The 19,096-nt window shown below is 27.0% G+C and overlaps 2 protein-coding genes across 3 annotated transcripts in view; one reads left to right on the forward strand and one right to left on the reverse strand.

Moving 5' to 3' along the window:
• Positions 1-1,408, reverse strand: part of LOC134834393 (zwei Ig domain protein zig-8-like) — a 167,369-nt gene extending 165,961 nt beyond the window's left edge. Inside the window, exon 1 of the mRNA XM_063849040.1 lies at positions 437-1,408. The gene's annotated coding sequence lies outside the window, so the exon portion shown is untranslated. The remainder of the gene's footprint in view (positions 1-436) is intronic.
• LOC134835721 (transcriptional activator protein Pur-beta-A) overlaps positions 1-19,096 on the forward strand; it is a 356,196-nt gene that overhangs the window by 218,328 nt on the left and 118,772 nt on the right. The gene's annotated exons all lie outside the window — the stretch shown is intronic.

A 19,096-nucleotide genomic window follows, 5' to 3' on the forward strand; every position in this document is an offset into this window, starting at 1 on the left:
GTCGTCGTCGTCACCCGGAAAGTGAAACGAAATAAAAGTAAAATAAAATGCCGCACAACAACAAATGAAAGCCGGAAGTAATAAAAAGTCCCTCGTTCTATTCCGTTTTTTTGGTTTTACGACCGACGATATTTTGTTTGCAACATACATCAAGTGGCAAGAGTAGTAACTGAAATGGTACTCGACTCGACACGTTAAACAAAACAAGCAGGAACAACAGGTAATAAATAACTTATTTCTTTTGGTCGGCATTTTTGATGCACATAAATAAATAAGTAGTAGCTCCATTGTTGTTTTGTGTATATTTTTCAAATAACTGAAGGGATTTTTGTCTCGACAAAAACTAAAAAAAAAACTTGACGTCTGATTATCATTTTTTTTTTCTGTTGAGCCTTTTTGAAAAAAAAAATCTTTACATAGAAAGAGATTTACTTACCTATTGAATGGAATGCCTGACGGCTCTTAATAATTAGATGACAAATTTTTTTTTTTTTCGTTGACGAATGCGATTATTAGACACTGAAGTTCATTTAATTAGTATCCACTTTTTCTTTGTAATTTTTTTTTTTGCTTCACTTTTTTTTAATTTTTTTTTTTTTTTCTTTTTTAAAGAAAAATTTTTACTTCATTTTTCATTAATAATAATTTCCTTTGGTGAAAACTAATCCACTGTCATTTGTGGAAAATTTTGTAATCTCACAATTTTTTTATTTAATTTTTTTTTTTACTTTCTTTTTTAAATTATTTTTGCTCTCCTTTTATTTATTTTAGATTTCAGATGCCCACTGCGAGTAAATTCCAGCGAACAAACGACACGTGCAGGAATGCTTTTGATCTTTATCGTATTTTATTTTATTTTCGTCTCGTTCTCTCGTTTCTTGTAATGTAATAATATTTACTTTTTTTTTCGCGTACTTTTCAGTATAGCTCTAACACTCTTAGGGATTGTAACACACACAAAAATTTATCTTTAATTTATGTTTTGGGGAATTTTTTTACTTTTTATTTCCGTATTTGACCAAAAATTGAGCACATAAATTTAAATTTTGTGCCATTTCCTTGAATTTTTCTCATTTCACACCGAGAAAATCACTGTTTTCGTTTCACATCTGTTTCCGTCTATCGAGATGTACGGAAAATTTTGTACGGGACTTACGACGACGTGTATATTGCCGACCACGTACGATTAGAAAAATATTGTCCTTGTTTGATTTTTTTTTTGTTTCTTAAAATTTTTCTGATTTTTTAAGATTTTTTTTTAATTTGATATTTCACTTCACTTTTTGATTGAATTTTTTTTTGATTATTTTTGATTTTCCGGATTTTTATTTATTTTTTTCCTCTGGTTTTGCGTGCGAACCACAAGTAATAACGAAATTTACTTGAGCGATCCTTCGGAATTGTATTTATCAATTCAACGGTTTGACTTCAACTAGGGTGTTAATTTAATACGAACACTCGTCCTAGCTGGTCCTGATTTTTTTTTTGCGTGTATGTGTGTTACAACATTCCGCTACACACGAACTGTAGGTCCCGTACCAAGACATGTGCAAAATTTTAGCGGCAAGTCATGCGCAGACCGTGAGAAAATTCGCTTCGGTCCGACTTCGGTATGGAATTTTCCGATGTGGAAAGGACTATGGTTTGGAATAATAACAACAACAACGACTCGGGTACGATGTTAAATTTTATTATCCTGAACGGCGTTGTAAAGCAACGGAAAGCTTTAACTTTGAGGAAAGCTCTTGAACGTAAATTGAAAAGTCGTTAATAATTTTTTGAGTAAATTTTGCGTGTTTTTTAATTTTATGAATTTTTGAGTTTTTAAATGAAAATTAACTTAAAATTTTTTAGATAAATACGAAAAAGGAATCACGGTTCGTTGCATTTTAACCACATTTTATTCATTTACTCAAAAATAAAATTTACAATAAAACACAAGAAGAAACTTTTCTTTACACCGAGTTTATTTTTGTGCAGCTTTGTTTGTTTTTCACACACTGGAAATATTTACAGTCCATGTTTCGCACAAAAGAAGACATTTACAACAAAGTTACGGAGCGTTATGGTCCTTGTTTTAATTCATTCGAAAATAAGGGTTGTGTAATGAATAAATACTCAAATGACCGACAACGACGACGACGACTTTGATTATACTTTATGGCAGTTTTTCGTGTTGTCCTTTCGCCCGCATCTCATGAGGATCGGCAAAAAAGAGAGGAAAAAAGGAATTATTGTTTACCTGGATTCCTCTTGTTTAACGAGAAATCGGTCAAAAAGGACAAATTGTTGTAAAGAATGTTGCGAAAATTTCTTTAGAGTTTGTTGCTTTTGTAAAAAAGAAATATTTTTAATAATTTCGAGAAGGTTAAAAGTTGACAAAAATGTTCATTTTTTTTTATAAAAATTATTTTTAATGATTTTTAGTCAAAAGAAATTTTCAAAGCACTTCAAAGAAAAAATTAATAAAAGGTCACGTGGTTAAATTTTTCAAAATTTGCATTGGGATGAAATTCAAAATGAGCGATGGGTTGAAATATTTAAAGTTTGGAAAATAAAAACTCAAAAAATACTTTGAGAAAAAAAATAAATTAAAAAATGTACTAAAGACATGAAATTTTTAGTAACTTGGTCACGTGGTTTGAAATTTGTATTTTCAAAATTTAAACATAAGTTCAAATTTTGTGCTGATAAATTTTAAAACTTGCAAGACGAATGATTAAAATTACTTTAGGACAAATATTTAAAAGGTTTATTAAGGTGAAATTCAATATATTAGGTCACGTGGTTAAAATTTTCAAAATTTGCATTGGGATGAAATTCAAAATGTGCGATGGGTTGACATATTTAAAGTTTACAAGATAAAAACTCAAAATGTACTTTAAGGCAAAAAATTTGAATGAATATTTTGTTAAAGACTTGAAATTTTTAGTAATAGGTCACGTGGTTTAAAATTTGTATTTTCAAAATATAAACAGAAATTAAAGTTTTGTGCTAATTTATTTTAAAACTTGCAAGACGAATGATTAAAATTACTTTAGGACAAATATCTAAGAGGTTTATTAAAGTGAAATCCAATAATTTCAATATATTAGGTCACGTGGTTAAAATTTTCATATTGGATGGAAACGTAATTCAAAATGTTAAATGAGCTTATAAATTAAAAATTTAGTGGATTTAAGTTAAACATTTACTTTGGGAACAAAAATTTAAAGTCTATTAAGATAAAATTTATAAAAATGCACTACATCAGGTCACGTGGTTTGAAATTCGTGTATAAAATTTAGTTTTAATTCAAACTTAATTCCTTCTAATATTTTTGAAAAAAAATCAAAGTTTCTCCTAAAAATCATCTAATTACCTTATTCCACTTCATTAAATCGCCTTGATTCGATTTTTCCGAATCAAAATTCGGTCCATATTTACATTTATAGTTTCCTGTTCCGTCCTGTCCTTACCTAACGAATTGTAAGTACTTCAAAAAAAAAAGGAATGTCTTAACGACCAAGAAGAAACGCATAAATCACGTCGTTGATGAGTTTCTTTTTTTTTCATCTTTTTCTCTAAACCGGAAGTTACCTTTTCATGCTTTTGTGATTTTTTTTTTCGAGCGATATAGAACATCGTGACATTTGACTTTCATGACCTATATTTAAAAATAAATTACGCTAAGCAGAATTTTCGATCCACCCACGAGCCAAGTTAACTTGATGATGAGAAAATTGTCTCGTTTTTTGTTCGCTATCTGCAAAAAAAAATTGATACGAGACACCACGAATATTTCAAGGGTTTTTGTAAAAATTTCAGATAAACCTGCGTGTGAGTTGTCATCGTTAAATTGTTATGTGTGTGTCAAAAAAAAATTGAGAAGAAGAAGAAGAAACGGAAAAAGTATCACATTCATAAGCGATAAAAATGTTTTCACATCCCTTCAAGGCATTAATAATGTTGTAAATTGTAAATATAAACGAGCTGATGAGCTCGTACACTATCTCGCACTTATTCCCTCCGTTTTATCATCGTTCCCAAGTAACATAAAAAGATGATTTTTTCTTGTCAATTTTCTAACATTCTTCTCGCAACAACGACGAGTGTCGATGATGATGGGAAATCTATGCGTATTTATTTTGTACTTCGTTTCGTTATAAATAATGTGTTCAATGTGCGCATTATATTTTTGCGAAAACTAATATCGTACCGAAAGTACATTCGGTGGAAAAATTGTGTGTGTGTGTTGCTCGAACAAGGAAGCGAAAAACGTTTACAGAATGAATTATGTGCTTGCTCAACTTTTACTTCAAGTTTAATTAGGCGGAGTGGTGTAGTGGGTCGCCATTTTTTTACTAATTTTCAATTTTTATCGAAATTTGTCTTAACAAGAAGCACAATTTTAGCTAAAAAAGATAATTTTCAATCAAAACTTCCAAAATTTTGAGTTAAGTTTTCAACAGATTAATTTTTTTAGAAAAACTCGAGAACTGAAAAGCCGCTAACAATACGACCTCTATTGGCGGGAATTGTCAAGAAGATCATTTCTGTTATTAGAAAATCAACATGTAAAATTTTTTAAGTATTTTCGAGAGGGAGGGGGCATGTTTTGGAAATTCTTGAAATCGTATGTCGTTTAGTTCCGTTATGAAAAATTTGAACTAATTAAATTCATTTAAAGTTCAAGATTCTCATTACTGAACTTTTTAGCCAACTTACGATTTCTAAAGAATTTTTTTCCTCAAGCCATGCCCCCTCCCCCCAAAATTATTTAAAAATTTCAAAAGTTTTCAGAAAATTTTTGCCCTTAAAAATTGAACAATAATACCTGATGATTTTTTTTTTAAAAATTGCCCTATGAACAATTTGATTTAGATTTTTACGCTAAACGTCACACAAATTAAGAAAAACCTCACTCTGAAAGAATAAGCGAACGAAGAAACATGTAATTTTATTCTTCTAGGTAAAATTTAAGAAAGAGAATCATTTGGTACTTTGAGAATCATCAATTAAAACATTGATTTTTGTTATCAGGCCATCTTGGATCCAGTGTGGCATCCATATCATCCCCCATTTTGTTTTGTCCAAAAATTTTCTAATGTCAGCTATTATTCTTTTCGTTAATGTTAATGACAATTCCCGCCGCCAGAGTTCGCAGCGGCCATTCCGTTCTCGAGATTTTTCTAAACAAATCATCTCGTTGTTGCTATTACTGCCATGCCGCTGTTCGAGAGTATATATGAGCAACGACATTGAAGTAAAAACATAAAATGACGATAATAAACAAATTTTCTCACCGATTAAATGATTTGTAGAGTTATTTATTGGTTCATAATGAATTATTTATGAAGTAAACGTGATGAATGGAAGAAGACTTTTGAAGAGTATTGCTCGTGCTCAACTACTTTTTCCGCATGCAGACACACACTTTGACTGTTTGCCATACGCAAATAAATAAATTTTAGCAAGCGGCGCACATTAGAAGCAGATGTACCGACCGAAAATTGATGAATTTAAGGCAACGTCGTCGCATGGAACGAATTTAAAGCACTAATTTTCTCTCGGTTTTTTTTTTTTGCACAAATAATTTAATCCAAGTCATAATTTAAAACTTCATTGTTACATGCAGAAAATTGCCAGAAAGGTGGTTGCAGTGGAGGAAAAAAAATATTAAAACACAAGCCAAAAACTTTTAAACTTTCAAATCAAATTTATTCTTGGTTTAAAAGTTCACTTCTCATCCAGAAAATGGCGGGCTGCTGAACTATTAAAGACAGACAAGTAAGGAGAACAAACAATATATTTATTATTCGCAGGCAGCTACAACAACAACAAGAAAAAAATGCTGAAAGAAAGAAGATAAAGAGAGGTGTTTGTGGTTCACATGCCGCCATATAAATACATAGGACCAGGAAATTTCGTAGATATGAAGTGCATAATTCACACAACATAAAAGTTAATGCACTGTATAATATTTTCGTGCGAATGGGTATGAAAAGTCTCTTGCACGAAGAGAAAACGAAAAAAATTATAATAAAAAACTTTTCAACCTAATTTATATAAAAAAAAAAGTTTTTTTTTTCCTCATAGACAGACAGGATGTTTAGAGGATGAATCTCGGTACACATTCGAAGCAAAAGTTAAAAATGTCTAATTTTGTTAAAACTTATGTAGTTGCTGAATTATGCAACACGCTGCCTGGCAAAAATACACACACACACATTCGCAACGACAAAGACTAGATTGAGTGATAAAATAAAATGCTGACGAAAAGGTGGTTGGTTGGTTGGTTTGCGATTTCATGCAAGACTGACTGACAAATGTACGATGTACGCGAGCACCATACTGACAAAGCATGCGAAAAAAAAAGCTAAAACTTTGTCATTTTGTCTCGAACTGAAATTTATGTCATTCTCAAGTGGAGGTGGTTGTTGCCATCAAACAAATGGAAAAGATGTGCGGAAAAAAAACGAAAGGAAATGAAATTATGATGTGAAATGCACTTTTCGCACAATTGAAATGGAAAAAAAACTTTTCCTACATTCGGATATTGTCGCTGCGGATTGTTTGAAAGTTTGTTGGAATTAAACGGTCATTTAAGAAAAATTGTTAGAAAAATATGCATTAGAGACTAAAATGATTAGAAATACAATTCAAAATGTTCTTTGGGATGAAAATTTGAAAATTGGAGCTTTTGGTTCAAATTACGAAATATGCATTGGGATAAATATTAAAAATAAGCTCTGAGACGAGAATTATTAGAATGTTCTTTGGGATGAAAATTTGCTTATTGAGTAAGAATTTTTGAAATGTGCATTAGGGTTAAAATTTTTAAAGGGATAAAAACTTAAAAATTTTCTTAACAGTTGTTCAAAAATTTGAAATGTGCCTCGGGGTTCGAATTTAAAATGTTTATTGGGTCTAAGAATCAAAAAGTGCTTTGGGCAAAATTCCATAATTTGCATTAGGAGAAACATTTTTGCTAAAAATGTGAAATGTGCATTAGGATAAAATTTTACTGGCAGCTCGAAACTCACTTAAAATTTAAACAATAATTTAAAATTTCTTATGAGAAAATTCAAAATGTACATTGGGACTAAAATTTGAAATGTTAACCGTGTTTAAAAAAAGGTATATTTAAAATTCTCTCTTGGTCCAATTATGCATTGGAACGAATATCCAAAAATGTGCATTGAACATAAATTTGAAATTTGCATTGGGATAAAAATTTAAAATAAGCTCTGCGACGAGAATCATTAAAATTAATTATTAAAAAAACAAGAATATAAAAGGCAAGAATTTATAAATAAAAACTCCATTTTTTTCTAAAAACAAATAAACTGGAAAAAGCTTTAAAATGTGCATCGGGATACAAATTTAAAATGTGCATTGGGTCAAAGATTGAAAAAGTGCTTTGGGCAAAAATTCGTAATTCGCTTTAGGCATTAGGAGAAAAAATTAAATTGATCTTTCCGCTAAATATGGAAAATGTGCATTGGGATAAAATTTTACAATTTTCTTGAAATTTTTTTGAAATTTAGACAATAATTTTAAATTTCTTTTGAAAAAATTTAAAATGTGCCTAGGGGACGAAAATTTTAAATGTGAATTGTTGTTTAAATTTAAAACTCGCTTTTGTTTCAATTGTGCATTGGGATAAAAATTTAAAGTACGCATAGTTCGTTTTGTTTGTTTTGGTCAATTAACGAAATGTGATTTGAAGTGAAATTCAAAATGTGCATTGGGATCAAATTTCATAATTTGCTCAAAATTCATTTGAAATCTCTTATTTTTTTTTTTTTGATTTGATTAAAGATTTGAAATGTGCCTTCGGTCAATAATTCAAAATTTGAATTGGGTGCAAAATATGCATTGGGATAAAAATTTAAAATGCGTCTAAGTCAAAAATTAAAAATATGCATTGGGATCAAACTTCATATTTTTAAGTTTACGTCGAGATTTGCTTGAAATAACTTAAAATTAAGATTTAAAATATCCCTTTGGACAATTACCTAAAATTTGATTTGTGATTTAATTTTATGCAAAATATGCAATGGGTAAAAATTTCAAATGTCCATTGGGACACTAATTTAAAATTTTCTTCCTAGAAAATTCAAAATGTGCTCAAAAGTTATTCAAAATCTCTTAAAATTTTAATTTGATTAAGGATTTAAAATGTGCCTTGGGCTAATAATTTAAAACTTAAAATAACTTGTGCAATGGGTAAAAATTTTAAAAGTGCATTGGGAGAACTAAAAAATTTCAAAATTTCATCAGAAAAAATTAGAATGTGATTTGGGACGAAAATTTAAAATACATACTTAAAAGAATTTTTTCTTTAAATTTAAAGAAACTCTTTAAACAAAAAATCAACAAAAAAAACTTTGTTACTCATCAATATCAATAAAAGCATCACCTTCCTCAATATCAAATGCATATTTCTGAATTGATACACTTTTCTGCAAATATTTTGTGTACATGTGTATGTGTGTGTGTTCACTCAATCGAAATTCCATAATTTTGTACAAAAGAAAAGAAATTTTTCCTATATTTTTCCATCCTGTTACCCCTTCAAACGTACAAAAATAACAAGAAACGCCATTCAAACATGCATTTTTCTGTAACAATATTCAACTTTTTTTTTCTTCTTCCTCATAATCATCATCAACGTGTCTTTTGCTACTTCATCTTTTTATCCTTATACTCAAACAGTGTCTTCCGTATGTAGCATTTGTCAACAAAAATTTTTCCGTTGCACAATCACAAACAGACATGCAAGGAACGAGAGCGAAAAGAAAAGAGGAATCTTGACTTCCATTTGCTAAATTGTTAAAAAGGAATGTAAAATCATAAGAAAAATGCATCAAAGTTGGAGATATGTGTGTGTGTGTGTGTTACATTTGCCAAAAAGACATTTACATAATAGCTTTTGAGCATGGTAGCTTGCCAAGGCGGTAGGTACTCAGTATTTATGAAAAAAAAAAATAATAATATTTCAAAAATAAGAAGAAAATTTTTGCTCATCCTTTCTATCTATTTATTCCGGGGTAGCAATTTTACAAGACACACAAAAAAATATTCTTTACAATTTCATGTCGTCGTTATTTTCATATTCATATTGTTATCATGCAAAAATTTTTCCGCACTTTGAGAACTTTTTTGCATCATCCTCGATTTGAAGAATTTTGCAAAATATTTCCTGGAAAATTTTAATCTTTTTCCTCAAAAACTTATTTCATTATTTTGCAAGAGAGAGATTTTTCCCACAAAACGAAACAATTAAACATCCATTCCGAAATTGGAATTTCAAACGGGATTAAAGCCATCTTTTATGGGAAAGATTTTATTATTTATGAGACACAAACACACACACACACCAAACAATAAATATGTGTGTAAACCCAATTTAACCGACATTCAATAAGTCATTAAAGTTTGACTTTAATTATTATGGGGAAAAGACATAACTTTAACAATTACAATATTAAACACCTGGGTCTAATTTTGGATGTGATTGTGTGTCGGTTTTGAGTGAATTATGAGAAAGAGAAATGAATTTTGTTGAAAATCACTTTTTTTGAGGGTTGGAGAAGGGATTTTTGGGAAAATTATTTTGTTTTTCGGAAAGTTTTGCAGTTTTGGGCTGATGACACAAGACATTTATGGCTTTCTGAACGGTATTTGTGGTCCGAAAATATTTCTTTCATTTTGTTTTACAACTTTTGGTACGAAAGGTATAAAATAGTTTTATTAAAGATTTTTGTTAAGAAAAAATTTTTTTTAAATTATTTAAAAATTTTATTTTATTATTTATTTAAAAAATTATTTAATTTTTCTAATTTTTTATTTATTTAATAAAGTTTTCCAAAATTTTTTTAATTTTAAAATATTTGAATATTTTTTTAAATTAATTAATAATTTAAAATTAATTAAATAAAAAATTAAATAAAAAAATTAAAAATTAATTAAATAAAAATAATAAATAAAATTAATTTTAAAAAATTAAAAAAAAAAAAATTAAAATTTTGTAAAAAAAATAGAAAAATTAATTAAAAATTAATTTTATTATTTAAAAAAAATTTTTTTTTTTTTATTTAACCAAATTGAATATTTTTTTATTTTATTTAAAAAATTATTTTTTTTTTTTTTAATTTTTTATTTTTAATTTTTTATTTTTTATTATATTATAAAGTTTATTTTTTTTTAATTTTAAAATATTTAAATATTTTTTTAAATTAATTAATAATTAAAAATTAATTACTAAATAAAAAATTAATAATAATTAAAAACTATATAAAAAAATTATAATTTTGTCAAAAAAAAGGAAAATCAATTATTTATTAATTTTATTATTTTTAATTATTTTTTTTTTATTTTCTTAATTTATTTATTTTTTTTAAAGATCAACATTAATTTTACGTGAAAAAAAAATAAAATAAAATAAGAATGTAAAATTTTCTAACAGAATTTTTTTATAATTTTCCTTCAATTGAGCATTTTTTACTTTATTCAAAATTTAAATGATCAAATTTGAAAAAAAATATTGAAAATTAAGTTAAGTTTTATTTATAATTTTATATTTAAAAATTTAAAAAAAAATTAAAAATTTTAAAAAATTTTTTAAATTTTCTCAATAAATTCCCGATATTTTTTTTATTAAAGCAACGCGACTTTATTAAAGTAATTCATTTGAATTTCCAGTAGATGAGATTTTTCTAGAATTTAATAATAATTAACAAAGTTGTTCTTTCAAATACAACGATTTTCCCTGCGAATCTCTTTAATCTCATCAGGAAATGGACAGAAAAAAACGCCCCAAGCAAAAATTCAGCATAAACTTTTATATATTAAAAACTTTTTTTTCTGCATTTTATTAAAACTATCATCATTCACGGTAAAAAAAATAAAATGTTGAAGCCGATAAATTATTAATATCTCTACTAATTTCACGGCGACATTGCTCTTTTTTTTAATCAATAACTAGTCAATCGTCACGAGCAACGTGCCTGCATAACTGCGACATGACACAGACCAAAGCCAGCAAATGATTATCGTAATAAAGAAATCATGGTTGCTCGTAAAAAAAAGCAGCACAGAGTTGAGTGTCAGAAAATTGACGATCTATTTTTCGAGTATCAATGCGAAAAACATTGTCATTGCCTGGGCCATAAAACGATAAACCTCTGACTGCGGCGACGATGACGACGACGACGACTACGGCGATGGACACACTCAAACTCACCGCATGACTCGTCATTCTGCTTTATCACAATTGGATTTTATGTAGCCATAATTTTTTTTCTGGTAGATCATCATACCCCCACAACTTTTGTTGCATGCAATATAAAACTTATCTACTTTCATTCAATCTCTTTTTTTTATTCCCATATAATTCCTTGAGCAATTCATCGAAAACGACGACGACGACGTAGGAGAGGTTATTTAGTATTCACGTCACATGGTAACTACGGTCCAGTTCATAATATGGATATTTTGTGATATTCCGATGGAAATGTTGTGGTGACATTTTTTCCAAGAAAGACAAGAAAGATGTCGAAGACAAAAAAAAACGCTGGAAAGATGTTGAACCATTTACTGTACAAAATCTATGTTGCTTCATGAAAACTAACAATATTAGGTACCAACCAAAAAAAAAAGATTGTGCATTGGGACAACCTTTCAGAATGTGCCTTAGGATGTTATTTGAAGAATGTGCATTGGGGCAATATTTTAGTAAAAGTATTGGGTAAAAATTAATAATGTGCATAGGGATAAAATTTGAGAATGTGCATTAGGGCAAAATTTAAGAATGTGCTTTGGGCTGCAATTTTTTTAAATTTAAATTGAGGCAAAATTTTTAGAAAGCACATTTCATCTCAATGTACCTTCTAACATTTTGTCCCAATGCATATTCTGAACTTATGCCCAATGCACATTCTTAACTTTGTCCCAATGCGCATTCTTAACATTGTCCCAATGCACATTCTTTAAAAGTTGCCCCAATGCACATTTCTAAAATGTAACCCCAATGCACAATTTTTACGTTGTTTGGTACTAAATCTACTCAATTTTAATACCTCGCAAATATTTCGTCCTGCGAGACATAAATTTCTAAGTCTTGTAATGACATTGTTTTCCATGTGTGCGGACAGGATGAAGGTATGCATGCGTGACAGCGACACAGCATACAGATTGCCTATTTGTCCCTTTTCTGCTTTCTTTTTCTGGACATAAATGACTCTCACGATTGATGTAGAGACAAACAGAGAGAAAGCAAAAACATCAAGAAAACGACCGAGTGAACCGGTAACAGACGTAATAAAGAAAGAAAAAAATGGAGATCGATTGAGGTAAATGGATTGTCTTTGCGGTGACCTTCTTTATTAGTCGTGTGTGTTTTTTTAGAATTTTTTCACGGATTTTTGCACCCATCCCGCATCATCAGTAAATCAATTTACGGGCCACATTTCTGAAATCCAATAAAGTTCATATAACCAGAAAATAAATTTGATTTAGTTCATTCACTTATAATATTTTGCACAAACATGCAGCAAAATTGTTGTGAAAGAAAAAGAGAAGGAGTTTCTGATGCAAAAATCAACATCTTAAACGCATTTTGATTTAATTTCAGGGATTTGTTGTTTTTATGTTAAATTTGTTTAACATTTAACAGGTGCTCTTACCATTAAGAAAGCTGAAATTTAACAACAAAAATTGACAATTTTGGTGAGTTTGGAATTTCGGTTCAATGAATTCAAATTTTTGTTGAATTTAGGACTTTGGTGAATATGAAAATTCATTAAATTCAAATTTTTGTTGAATTTAGGACTTTGGTGAATATGAAAATTTCAATTAATTCAAATTTTTGTTGAATTTAGGACTTTAATGAATATAAAATTTTAATTAATTCAAATTTTTGTTGAATTTAGGACTTTGGTGAATATAAAATTTTAATTAATTCAAATTTTTGTTGAATTTAGGACTTTGGTGAATATGAAAATTCATTAAATTCAAATTTTTGTTGAATTTGAACTTTGGTGAATATGAAAATTCATTAAATTCAAATTTTTGTTGAATTTATGACTTTGGTGAATATAAAATTTCAATGAATTCAAATTTTTGTTGCAATTCAAGACTTTGGTGAATATAAAAATTCATTAAATTCAAATTTTTGGTGAATTTAGGACTTTGGTGAATATAAAATTTAAATTAATTTAAATTTTTGTTGAATTTGGGACTTTGGTAAAATCAGAATTTCAATTAAATAAAATTTTTGTTGAATTTAGGATTTTGGTGAATATAAAATTTCAATTAATTCAAATTTTTGTTGAATTCGGGACTTTGGTGAATATAAAAATTCATCAAATTAAAATTTTTGGTGAATTTTTTACTTTGAAGAAGTAAAAATTTTATTTAATTCATTTTTTAATAAATTTTGGAAGCTGTTTTGATGAATTTTTCAAATGAAATTATTCACGTGATCAAATATTTACTGGAAAATTTTCAAAATGTACACTGGGACAAAAATTTAAAATGTTCATTGGGCTTCCAAAAACTATTTTCTCTCAAAATTTCAAGGTTTCTTTTAATTTTTTGCAAAAAGTTCAAACAAATGTGCATCTTTAAAAAAAAAATCTTGTAAGAAACGAGATGAAAATAGTAAAACGAAGGCCAATAATTTATGCTAAACATTTGCAAGATCATGCGAAATACTATAATTTGACGTTGTATCATCATCATCATTGGCATATCTGTTAAATTTTATTAGCATAACATTTTCCGTATTCCGTCTCGTTGCTTTTTCTCCCAACTAGGCAAGCTTTCTCCCCGATGTTTGTGCATGTGAGTTTGTTGTTGTTGTAGGTGCAAACTGCTACAATAATAATAACATTTAAATTACTTTCTTGATATTGTTGCTTTGTGTGTGCTTCTATTTATTTATTTTGCATTTTCCTTGCATTTCGTGTGTGTGTGTGTGTGAAAGTTTCTCGTCTTGCTGATGATATGCTAATCTCCCATTTTGCTCCGCAACTCGGAAAATAAACAAAATATCAATATCTCCGAGCATCACGCGAGTGTTTGATAATAATTTCGGTGTGTCTGCTGTGTAAACGTTTCATCATTATCAAATAAAATGTTATCTCGCTTCGACTCGTTTGCACTCCTGCAAAAGCACCCACACAATGTTCCTTTTTTTAGAAGAAGACGAAAAAAAAACAGATCATCAAGACTCACATCGCAACACCATTGATTACGCGCACCAATGAATCTGCAAAATAAGCAAACGGATATGTATTTTTCGCTGAACGCTCCTCATCAAACGCTCATTATATATTAAGATAACAAACCCAATGGCAATTTTCAGGTTGAATACACGCGCGCAAAATATCTTTGATGCGATTTAATTTATGTTATTTGTGTGCAAAAGAAAAACAAGGGATGTCGATTTCCGTTCAATCTCCTCTCGCAACGACATCAGAGAATGTCACTCAGACATATTTGCTCTAATTAAGCGAAAATTTGTCTCAATTGTCGACGACGATGACCCAATTTGACCACGAATCTCGCAAAACTTTTCAACCAACAAATAAAAAAAGGAAAAGTAAAGAAAAGAAAATTACTGCAAAAGTAAAACAGACTTTCCCAAGTCAAATACCGAAAAACATGCAAGAACTAAATTAAATTAAAATCAAGTAAATTAGACAACAAGACAACATAATAATAAAACTCTATAAAAATTTGATTATGGCACATTCAAGAAATAAAAAGAACAATAGAAAAAGGATGAAAAAAACAAGTGAAAAGGTAAAAAATTGTTTTACACATATTTTTGTGCCTTCGTTTATATTTAATAAGTTACCACGGTGAAAATAAATAAAATTTTATGTGAGTCTGTCTGATATGAAAACGTTTAATTTTTTTTATAAAAAATATTTTTTAAAGAATAAATTTAATTTTTATAAAAAAAAATTGAGAATTTTATTTATTTATTTATTAAAATTTTTTTTTTACCAATTTTTTAAATTTTAATTTAAATTTATTTAATTTTAATTAATTTTTAATTAAAAAAATTTTTAATTTTTTAATTAAATTTTAATAAAATTAAATGATTAATTAAAATTTTAAATTTAATTTTAATTTTTTATTTTAGTTTAAAATTTTACTATTTTTTTCAAATAAAATAAAAAAAAATAATAAAATAAAAATAAATAAAATATTTTTCTTTAATTTTATTAATTTTATTTAAAATTTTTAAATTAAAAACAAAAAACTTTTTATTTAAAATTAAAACAAAAATATTTTCTGTATGATGAAAACTTGACTATTATTGCTCAAAATATAGCCTGAAAGTCCTTAATTGAAGCTTTTTGCAAGAAATTTTTTTAAAAATAATTATTTTTTAAATAATTTGAAAAATTAATTTATAATAAAATTAAAAATAAAATTAAAATATTTTTTTCTTTAATTTAATAAATTAGAACAAAAATAATCAAAAAATTTTTGACAGCTGTGGTCTAAATAGAGAAACATGGTATGCATGTTTATTTGAATTTATCAAATTTTTTATAACAAATTTTACGAAAGTGTAAAATTTTTAACATAAAAAAAAAAACTTTTGAAATTTAAAATTTTTTCAAAAAAGTTCGAATTATCATTTCATGGTATGATGAAAACCCTCATCTGACAAAATTATTGCTCAAAATTTTTAACTAGCCTGAAAGTCCCAACTTGATTTATTTTTCGTTATTACAAGCTTTTTGCAATTAATTTTTTGAAAAATAATCAATATTTTTTTAAATAATTCGACAAATAAAATTACTATTCATTTACTGTAATATTATTTAATTTTAACTATTATTGGCCGACGTTGCGTTTTCGCAAAATTGAGCATATTAATTATTAAAAATTTTTTTATTTTTTTTTTAAATTATAAAATTTTTTTTGTATTTCTAAAATATTTCCGAAAATTGCATTTGAAAAAACACGCTAAAAACATCCTTTTTCTTATCACTGGCCAAATTGATAACAAATTCAAGAAACTGGTCAAGTTTCAACAAAAATGTTAAAAAAAGGTCTAAACTTTCATATCCAATTTTTCAAAAAAATTTGTCAATATTCAAAATATTGAAATTTATTTTTTTTTTTTATTTTTTTTCAAAAATATTTACAAAGTCTTAAATTAAATTAAAATATTTTTTTATTATGAATATTATTTATAATTTTTTAATTTAGATTTTTAACATTTTTTAAAGAAATTTCTAAATTAAATTAAAATTTTATTTTTTTTTTAAATAAATAAAAAAAATATTAAAAAACATAAATATTTTTTTTTTAATTTAAAATTAATTTTTATTATGATTTATTTTAAAAACAAATTAAATTTAGTTTAAAAAATATATATTTAAATTTTTTAAATTTTAAATTATTAAATTACAAAATAAAATTAAATTAAATTTTAATTTTTTTAAATAAATTTAAATTTAAATTATTAAATTTTAAATTACCTCAGAAATTCTTGTTTTTTTTTTCAAAATACGCTCATTCTGAAATTCAATAATTGTCCATTTATTTTCACATTCCAATCACACAGACAAAAAAAAAACACTGAAAACAAACAGAACAGCAAAAGGTTTATTATTTACTCTTGCGTTGCTCAAGCGAACACCAGAAACTTTTTTTTCACTTTTTCTCTCTCTCATGCACTGACAAACAAACGAATAAGCAGAAAAACTGCCTAACAGGTACTTGAACTAAATTTTATTATACAACTAACAACAAAACACTTGATGATCAGAAAAAAAATAAAGTTTGAGGTAAAAACAGACAGAAGTTGTCTATAACTAACATTGTATAGAAAAACTTGAAGCACAAGAAATTTCGTAAAATTCGCAGAGAAAGAGGAAAACAGATCTCTTCTTATTATTATTAACATCACTGAAGACGACGAAGACGTCGTTTTATTAAATAGTTCTTGTGCCATTTTATTCATTTATATTTATATTTAAAGGTGCATAAAATGTTTTTCCTTTCATCGTCGTTGCACTCACTCATTTTCACACAGCATGAGTTTCGAACAACATCAAGTCTAGCGGCAACCAGGAAATATTCAATATTATTTATTGTAAGTACATCTCTTCTCAGGTTTCTCGTTACTAGTTTGGGCCACGTGACGCTCTTTTCACTCACTCTCGATATGTGTCGGTATCACTAATCTCGGGGCATAAAATAAAATTTAATCTACTTTCAGATTTAATAATATGAGAGCAGCACACAGCAGCATATATATCTCTATTAGTGTGCATCGTCTTGTGTCTTTCGGAGGAAAAGTTTGTGCTTGTGTTGAAAAGTGCCTTGCAGAAATGCACAACAACTCATGCACGTGCCTGCCATTTATAGACAGAAAATAGTTAAATTGTAGGATAATTGAATTTTAAATTGTTGATTTCTTATCAGAAAATATACTTTTTCACTGTATTTTGTTCTTGCCGTAGTAGCATCAAAGTGGAAATCAGATAACTTTTGTATGAGTATTGAACAGAGACGGAAAATTAGGTTCTGAAGTTTTGTTTTTGTTATCGCATTTTAAATTGATTTTTGAGAAAAAGTGTCACGTGATGTCTTTTATTTTGTCTTATAGAAAAATATGAGAAAAATTGAGGAAAAACTCGGAAAACTCATGGAAAATTTAAAAATATTTTCTCAAATTTCCACGAATTTTTTAAATTTTTTTTTTTATTTTTTGAAAATTAATTTTTATTGAAAACGAGAATTTAAATAAAGATTTTTTTTTAATTTTTCTGTATTTTTAAATTTTGGATTTTCCGAAATTTTCTCGAAAATTTTCTTAATTTTCTTCTAAGTGATTTCATTTTTAAATTTGTTCTAAATGCTCTGTGTTTTCATGAAAATTCATTGAAAATTCATGAAAAATAAGAATGTTAAATTAAAAATTCGGAAAACTCTTGGAAAATTCAAAAAAATTTTCCAGAATTTCCACGAAATTTTTTAAATTTGTTTTTTTTATGATTCTTTTTTTCAAATACGAATATTTAAATTTAAAAAAAATATATATATTTTTATAAAATTTTCTATATTTTCAAATTTTGGATTTCCCGGAATTTCCTCAATTTTAAATTTATTTTTCTTGGAAAGCTATTGATTGATTTTTTTTTAATATGTTCAAGATTTTCTACGTTTAATTTTGAATTTTAAATACTTTTCTGTTTATTTTGATTTTTCAAAATTTAAATCAGAGTAAAACTTTGGAAAATTCGTGAAAATTCAGAATATCATGAAAATTAAAATAATTATTATAATTAAATTAAATTTATATTGAATAAATACTTAATTAATTAATAATAATTCAAATTTAATTATAAATAAATATTTTTTGAAAATATGGAAAATCGGGAAATTCTGGAAAACTTTTAAAATAATTTATAAAAATCTAAAAGCTCATTAAAAATTGAAATTAAATTTAAAAAATTGTTAAAAAAAAAATTTAATTAAGCTTTTGTTATTTTAAAAAAATGTGAAAAAATCCAAAAAATTTATGAAAATTCCAGGGAAAATTCTTAAATAATTTATTTATAAAAATCAAACAAAAAATAAGGCGACTAAGCAAATTTTTTTACGAAAACTTTTCGATTTTTTTTTCTATGTTTATAAAGAAGAGATAATCAGGTGTTGTTATCGTTGTTCGAAGAAAGAATATCCGTAATTGGTTTATTTGATTGAAAAGCAAAGAGAGAACGAGTGAAACAAAGTGATTGAATTTTTCAGATTAAATTCTATTTTTGTCCCGTGAAATGCAGTGACAAGGCGCCTCCACACACACGAAAAATTCCACACCCGACATACCTGAAAATACCGATAAATTTGCCAACTCATCATAAATTCATGTCAACACATTATAACCTTAACATCTTTAAATTTGAGCATGCCATATTTTTGTCTCATAACAACATGTACAACAAACATTCCTTCCCCTCCTCTCCCTCCCCCTATTCCCATTAATTGTCGTCGTTGTCTGAACGACACACATGATTACTTTTGCATACAGAGCTCTACAGTCGAAAGTCCAGCACATACATAATAAATATCCTTT

Source organism: Culicoides brevitarsis, chromosome 3 (genome assembly GCF_036172545.1).
Source record: "Culicoides brevitarsis isolate CSIRO-B50_1 chromosome 3, AGI_CSIRO_Cbre_v1, whole genome shotgun sequence".
NCBI classification, from domain to species: domain Eukaryota; kingdom Metazoa; phylum Arthropoda; class Insecta; order Diptera; family Ceratopogonidae; genus Culicoides; species Culicoides brevitarsis.